General features: G+C 36.6%; 1 pseudogene; it reads right to left on the bottom strand.

Moving 5' to 3' along the window:
* Positions 1-5,981: 5,981 nt before the first annotated feature.
* LOC149496243 (uncharacterized) lies at positions 5,982-8,405 on the bottom strand (annotated as a pseudogene).
* Between the last annotated feature and the right edge of the window lie 308 nt (positions 8,406-8,713).

The raw sequence follows: 8,713 nt of genomic DNA, 5'->3' as shown, positions 1-8,713 counted from the left end.
AACATAGATCTGCTGTTATGAATCAAGGTACGCTTCCGCTTATTGTCTATTTCTATCAAACAAATTCTATGAACAATAGGTCTGGGCTATATTAAAGATTATTTAACATATGGTATTAGAGCCGACACCTGTTCTAGATTTGTTTGATAGTGTTTTCTTTGGCTTAATTAATGAAAATTAATTTCGTATTGCAAAGTTGATTTTTCTGGTATAAGCGAAGCCAAAAATTATAGAAATTGAAAATTGTTTGTTTTCTTTATGCTCTATAAATTATTATGTTATTATTTATAGAGAATGGTTATGACATATTATTGGGTTATGTCGTTAAAGTTTTGAGATCTTAATTCAATCTCATAAAAGCTTGCATATATCAATGTTTAATGAATGGAAAATTTGTTAGTCACCAAAGTGGCCTTATTTGGATTATTTTAGACATTGATTATGCAATTTTCAATTGTTCATGTTTGTGTGATGCCGTCAAATGACATGAAAGTTAAAACTGAACAATTGAGATCATTGATTATAATTTGTTAGGTTACCCAAAGGTAGACCATTAATTATAATCAATGGCACTAAAGAGACTTATCATTGTACTAATTAATAAGAATGTATATCTAAAGATAACATGCATATTGTATGGAGCATTATTGAATAGTTGAATGGAATAATAAAAAAAAGGTAACTGGATTCCAGAAAGGAGCATGGGAGTGCTGCAATGAGCACGGCGTGCGATGGACTTCCAGAGAGAAGCACGGGGCGTGCTGTAATGTAGCATGGGCGTGCTTCTCTCTGACTTGCATAAAGGCTCGCAAGTTGCTCCACAATGAAAGTCTATTAAAGTATTTTTCTTCTTGGCATCATTATTGATTAAAGCTATGCATTTAAATATTACCCAAAGGTGAATCTAGATGCATAATTAAAGTTGTTATTTGTTTGAATCCATTTTATGTTTACTCAAAGCATTAACGTATGAATATATGTGTAATGTTGCAACTTCCTTTAACATGTTTGCTATGGGCACTGGGTTGATTAAGTTCAATGGATTGAACTATGCTGATTGGTCCGAACAAATCCATTATCAGTTAGGAGTTCTGGACCTGAATCTGGCATTAGTCTCTGAAAAGCCAGCAGCCATTACAGAGACCAGCACTGAAGCTGACAAGTCTCATTATGAGGCTTGGGAGTGGTCTAACAGGCTAAGCTTGAACTTAATGAGGATGACAATGGCTGAAAATGTTAAGCCATCAATGCCCAGAATAGACAATGCTAGAGAGTACATGCTGAAAATTAGGGAATACTCCCAATCGGACATAGCTGACAAGTCCATCGTAGGATCCTTGATGAGTGAGTTGACGACCAAGAAGTTTGATTGGTCACAATCTATTCATGATCATGTGACTGGCATGCAGAATTTGGCAGCCAAACTGAAATCAATGGGAATGGATGTGAGTGAATCCTTTTTAGTTCAATTTATTATTAACTCACTTCCTCTTGAGTTTGGTCAATTCCAGGTGAATTACAACACCTTTAAGGAAAAATGGAATGTTCTAGAAATCAAGGCCATATTGATACAAGAGGAAGGGAGATTAAAGAAATTGAAGGAACACTCCGTCAATCTCACATTTCATAATGGAGCTAGTAGCAGCAACAACAAATCAGGGAAGAAAGGCAAGAAAAGGGACAGTGCCCCAATGAAGGTTAATGAGGGCCAAATTCGTAAGGAATTGAAGTGATACTTCTGTAGGAAGAATGGTCACTTCAAGAAGGACTGTCCTAAAAGGAAGATTTGGTTTGAAAAGAAAGGTATACTTTATGTTTCAGTATGTTTTGAATCAAATCTTATTGAAGTGCCTAATAATACTTAGTGGTTAGATTCTGGTGCAACTACTCATGTGTCTCATATTATACAGGGATTTCTTTCGATCCAACCCATAAACAAAACTGAAAAGTTCCTATTCATGGGAAACAAAATGAAAGCACGAATAGAAGGAATTGGGACTTACAGATTGATCCTGGACACTGGTTGTTATCTGGATCTTGAAAAGTGTCTCTATGTTCCTGAATGTGCTAGAAATCTAGTTTCTGTAGGGAGGTTGGATAATGTTGGTTTCAGTTTTAAGATTTGTAATGGTGTTTTCTCATTATACAAACTTAAGTACTATCATGGTTCTGGTACTTTGATTGATGGTTTGTATCATTTTAATCTTGATGCTGAATTTATTGAATCCCTGTTTAATGTTGAACACAATACAGGTATTAAACGTGGTGCACATAATGAATGTTCTGCTTTCTTGTGGCATCAAATGTTAGGTCACATATCCAAAGAAAGGATTTTGAGGTTAGTGAAAGATGGAATCTTACCTCACTTGGACTTCACTGACTGAGATGTGTGTATAGATTGCATTAAAGGTAAGCAAACTAAGCACACATTAAAAAAAAAAAAAAACAACCACAAGAAGTAGTGAATTGCTTGAACTTATACACACTGATATATGTGGTCCTTTTGATGTTCCCTCTTTGGGTGGAAAATATTTTATTACCTTTATCGATGATTTCTTACGGTACGGTTATGTATATTTGCTGCATGAAAAGTCTCAATCAGTGGATATCCTTGAGATATTCATTAATGAGGTAGAAAGGCAGTTAAATAGAAAAGTTAAAGTGATGAGATCTGATAGAGGTGGTGAATATTAGGGTAAATTTAATGAAAATGGACAATGTCCAGGTCCATTTACAAAGTTCCTTGAAAGTCGTGGCATTTGTGCACAATACACAATACCAGGTACACCTCAATAGAATGGTGTAGCTGAAAGGCGGAATCGTACTCTTATGGAAATGGTTAGGAGTATGCTAAATAATTGTACTGTACCGTTATCATTATAGATGCTTGCATTAAAAACTGCTGCATATTTACTTAATAGGGTTCCTAGTAAGGCAGTTCCTAAGACCCCTTATGAACTGTGGAGGGGAAGGAAACCTAGTCTGAGGCATCTTCATGTTTGGGGTTGCCCAGCGGAAGTAAGGATATATAATCCACATAAAAAGAAGCTTGATGCCAGAACGGTTAGTGGATTTTTCATAGGATATCCTAAAATGTCAAAGGGTACAGATTTTATTATCCTAACCATATTACGAGAATTGTCGAGTCTGGTAACGCTCGGTTTATTGAAAATGGCCAAGTTAGTGGGAGCAGTGAACCACGTAAGGTGAATGTGCAAGAGATTCAAATTGAAAATCCAACTCAGGTGGATTTTTCTAATGTCTCTTCTTCAGTTGTTGTTACACTTGTTGTATCATGGTTTAACAACATGGTTGAACAACAGAACAACATTCCAAACGCACAAAATGACCATATAAATGATGAACCAGCAAATAATGAACAATTCACGAATGATCAAGTGGTTTCACAAGAAATAGCATTACGGAGGTCACAAAGGCAAAGAAGGCCAGCTATTTCTAGTGATTATGTGGTTTACTCACTTGAGCATGAATGTGAATTAAGCATTGATATGGATCTAGTCTCTTTCTAGAAAGCCATGGAATGTGATAATTCTGAAAAGTGGTTCAATGCCATGAAAGAAGAAATGCAATCAGTGAGTGATAATCAAGTCTGGGATTTAGTTGAGTTGCCTGAGGGGTCAAAACAAGTTGGTTGTAAATGGGTTTTCAAGACCAAACAGGACTCTAAGGGCAACATTGAAAGATATAAGGCCAGACTTGTTTCTAAAGGTTACACTCAGAAGGATGGCATTGATTATAAAGAGACCTTTCCTCCAGTTTCTAAAAAGGACTCTTTAAGAATTATTTTAGCTTTGGTGGCTCATTATGATCTAGAGCTTCACCAAATGGATGTGAAGACAACCTTTCTTAATGGTGACTTAGAGGAGGAAGTATATATGGACCAACCAGAGGGATTTGTGGTCACAGGAAAGGAAAATTTGGTGTGTAAGTTAAAGAAGTCAATATATGGACTGAAGCAAGACCAACCAGAGGGATTTGTGGTCACAGGAAAGGAAAATTTGGTGTGTAAGTTAAAGAAGTCAATATATGGACTGAAGCAAGCTTCCCGCCAATGGTATCTTAAGTTCAATAATACCATCACTTCATATGGTTTTACAGAAAATACTGTTGATCAGTGTATTTATATGAAGGTCAGTGGGAGCAAGCTCATCATGTTAGTCTTATATGTTGATGACATTCTTCTTGCTGCGAATGACGTTGGGTTGTTGCATGATGTAAAGGGTTTTCTCTCTAAGAACTTTGAAATGAAAGATATGGGAGAGGCATCCTTTGTGATTGGAATAGAAATATTCAGTGATAGGTCACAAGGACTGTTAGGATTGTCTCAAACAGGTTACATTGATAAGGTATTAGAGAGATTCAAAATGGAAAAATGCTCCACAGGAATAGTTCCAATTTAGAAAGGAGATAGGTTTAGCGAAATGCAATGTCCTAATAATGATTTGGAATATAAAGAGATGGAGTCTATTCCATATGCGTCAGTGGTTAGGAGCTTAATGTATGTTCAGACATGTACTCGACCGGATATTAGTTTCGCCATAGGAATGTTAGGGCAATATCAAACTAATCCCGGAATAGAACATTGGAAAGCTGCAAAGAAAGTACTTAGGTATTTACAAGGCACTAAGGATTATATATTCACTTATAGAAAGTTCAGCCATCTAGAAGTGGTGAGATACTCGGATTCAGACTATGCCGGTTGTGTAGATTCTAGAAAATCTACATTTGGCTACTTGTTTCTCCTAGCTGGGGGAGCAGTATCATGGAAAAGTGGAAAGCAGTCTGTCATTGCTACTTCCACAATGGAGGCTGAATTTGTGGCATGCTTTGAGGCCACTGTTCATGCATGGTAGTTGCGGAACTTTGTCTCAGGTCTAGGCATTGTCGACAGTATAGTTAGACCGTTGAGAATTTACTGTGATAATTCCGCAGCTGTCTTCTTCTCTAAGAATGATAGGTACTCTAAGGGTGCAAAGCACATGGATTTAAAGTACCTATCTGTGAAACAAGAAGTGCAAAAACACAAAGTGTCAATTGAGCATATCGGTACTAATCTGATGATAGCGGATCCACTAACTAAAGGCTTACCGCCCAAAATCTTCACTGGCCATGTTGATAGAATGGGCATTATAGATAAGTCCTTGTTAGCATGATGTTCAGACTTGTATATATATATATATATACATATGGTTATTTTGCTCATATTATTGTGACACTTGGGAATTCAATTAAAGATGTGTTTTTGCTTATTTATGTGGTATCCACATTATAGATGTATACAATAATGGTTTGAGTGAGATAACAATAACATTTGATTGTGACAATGTATTGTTTGTTGAATAGTTTCTCCATTAAAGTTTATGAATTGAAGTGGTCTATGATATATGGAAGGAATCATGTCGATTAATGACTTGTGACCGCCATTAATCCGATCATCTTAATTCTAATTAAGGTAAACATGATAGACTCAAGAAATGCACATGGGCCAAGTGGGAGATTGTTAGATTATTTAATAATCTATATGTGGCCCATGTGATTAAAGGGCTGATTCTAATTAAGGTGGCCTAAGATGATGGTTATTGGGCTTAATGAATAAGAGCCAGTTAGGGTTTTAATACCCTTCCTCTGCCTTATAAAAGTAAAAGGAATCGACAGCTTAAACACAGAAAAAAAAAACAAAATAGAGAGTGTGACGGCTGTCTCAAACACATACGGTGATAGCTTGTTTGAGAGAGCTCATAAAAGAAACTCCCGTAGCTGTTGATTATTCTCTGACCATTGAGAGAAAACTTACAGACAAAAGGCCAGAGGAAGAAGCATAGATTTGCTATTACGGTAAGAATCAAACTGCCGCAACGAGGTAACCCATAATATAGATCTGCTGTTATAGATCAAGGTACGCTTCCGCTTATTGTCTATTTCTATCAAACAAATTCTATGAACAATAGATCTGGGCTATATTAAAGACTATTTAACACGATAATCTCACCATTTGCATTCTTTATAATTGTATTGCCTTCTAATTCTTCCAAGGTATTAGTTCTAGTTCTTTGATTTGGGCGTTTTCTCCATTCTTCCTTACCATCAAAGTTACGTTTATCACGCCGAAATGGGTGATCTATAGATAGAAATCAACAATGACCCATATAGCAATACTTTCTACCATTTTGTAACCACATTGAACAAGTATCAAAACTACAAGATGGACAAACAAATTTATTTTTTGTACTCCAACCAGATAACATGCCAAAAGCAGGAAAGTCATTAATTGTCCATAATAATGCTACATGCTTACGAAACATATTTTGGCTATGAGCATCATAAGTGTCAATACCAATATCCCATAAATTGTTCAATTCATCAATTAAAGGTTGCATGAACACATCAATGTTGTCTCTTGGAGAGTTAGGGCTAGGAATGAGCAATGATAATATGAAAGAAGGTTGCTTCATACATAACCAAGGAGGCAAATTATATACATTTAAGATAACTGGCCATGTACTATATGCAATGCTCATAGTACGAAATGGATTTAATCCATCACTTGCCAAACCCAATCGAATATTGCGAGGATCTGAGAAGTATTTGTATCTGTTATCAAAAGATTTCCATGCTTATGAATCAGCAGGATTCCTTAACTACCCATCGTCTTTACGTTCATCAAAATGCCATTGGATTGAAGATGCTGATTGTGAGTGTGGACCCCTACCCCATATATCATTGGCATGTGAATGCATGTGACTAAGGGCAGAAATGCACGTGAATGTATGAGTCGCCACCTTGTTTAATTATTTCAGGGTAAACTAGGAAAAAACCCTAAGTGACTCCAATTTTAATTAACCTAATTACTAGATTAATTATCCCAATGGTTTAAAGCATGGTCTACGAACCCGAGGTGGATCCCGAGACTATGTCATGCTGATGAACTAACCCTAACAATGGATGCTTTGCAGGGTAAATGATGCAATTGGACCAGTGAAAGTGTTTATGTGATTTTGACTTGCCGCTCGGGGTTAAATCCCAAACGTGCCTACGTACTTCCATTTGAATGGAATATCAAAGTCCACGTAGTTCGATAGGCCTCTTTTAGAGGGCTTTGAATGGGGATGCTTTATGCATGAGTGTGTGTATGCTTTATGCATTTTGTTTAGGCATTTTGCCAAAGAATTGATTTTTAGGCATTTGATGCCAAAAGTGTTGACTTTAATGGCTTTTAGCGAAAAAGATTAATTCAGGCAATTGTTGCCAAAAATGTTGTGATTTAGGCAATTGTCGCCAAAATTTATTATTCGAAGGCTTTTAGCCAAACAAGTTTATTAATTTAAGGCATTTTTGCCAAAGAATTGATTTAAGCGATTTGTCGCTAAAATGGTTAGTCTAATTTATAGGCAATTTGTTTGCCAAAAATTGACTAACTGAATTGTAATGTAGGTAATTGATTGCCAAGAAAAAACGTGTTTGAATTAAGGCCTTTTAGTCACAATTATTGATTAATTGGACTTAAGCCGCATTTGTTCGAAATAAAGGCAATTTCACCATAGTTATTGATTAACTAGGCTTTTTAGCCAATATTGTCGAATTTAAGCTTAACACCACGATTATTGATTAACCGGGCATTTAGCTTAAATTTATTTACTTGAAGCAATTTGTTTGCTTAATGATGACATGGATGCATTTATGCAGTTGTAGAGTTATTAGGAGTAAAAGAGAAGCATGCATGAAGTGCTAAAATTAAATAGGCAGAGTTTAGTTCATGTACCTGATTTAATCGTCGACCGCTTCTTAACTCCAGGTTAAGCTCCTCGTTAAGGGAAAATTAATTAATTTGATTTTAATGACCACTTAACAAAGCAAGAAAGCAATTAAAGCTAAACTAAAATGCAGAAAAGCAGTAAAGAATCGCAAGGAGCGTAGGGGAGAAGGAGCGTTCGTCAACACAGACTGAATGAGTTGAAAGGTCACACCGGGCCTCCATTTATAGGCAAAAACGGACTGTTTCGGCGGCTGGGCCGCCGGGTTGGGCGGCCGGGCCGCCTGAGCTCAACGGCCGGGCCGGTGGTTCTGCTATTTTTTCGTTCCGGAGGCTTTTTCGGGAGTTTTGGACCTCCAAAAAATATTCTGGGACCAGTTCTGTGATCCTCGCGACGTCCCGAACGTTTCAAGTACCATATTGGCATATTTCCAGTGAACTTTCCGAATGGCCTCCCGCCCGGCCGGATTGTTTGCAGTCCGGGAAAACTGGCTTTTTGAGCCTCAAAATTTGGGTATTCACAGTGAGCACATAATATTCTTTGAAGTCTTGGTTTTAGTGGAAACCATCTGAGTACCTTTTCTTGCATTCTTTTTCTTTTTCTTACTTGACCCAATATCAAAATCGTTTCCATTTGTCTCCCATCAATAGTACCACAAATAGTACAAACATGAATAGCATACAATTATTAGGACAAACATGAATCTTCTCATACTAGAGATCTAATTGTCTAATGAGTTCTTTAACCTCATATGAGGATTTTGGAAATTTGTCTCCACTTGGAAATGTTTCTCTCAATGTATTAAGCAACAGTTGGATTTGTTACTGCACCCATGCAAACACTTATTGTGAAATAACTCTAGAATAAATGAAAGCTTACTATGCTTATTGCATCCTTCAAATACCTTTTCATCAGTTTCTTTCAAAAACTCATAAAATTTT

The sequence above is a fragment of the Jatropha curcas genome, chromosome 5 (assembly GCF_041381405.1).
Source record: "Jatropha curcas cultivar XTBG-Jc1 chromosome 5, XTBG_Jcur_1.0, whole genome shotgun sequence".
Taxonomy (NCBI): Eukaryota; Viridiplantae; Streptophyta; class Magnoliopsida; order Malpighiales; family Euphorbiaceae; genus Jatropha; species Jatropha curcas.
Note: the sequence above shows the minus strand (reverse complement) of the source record. Positions and strands in the feature narration are given on the sequence as shown.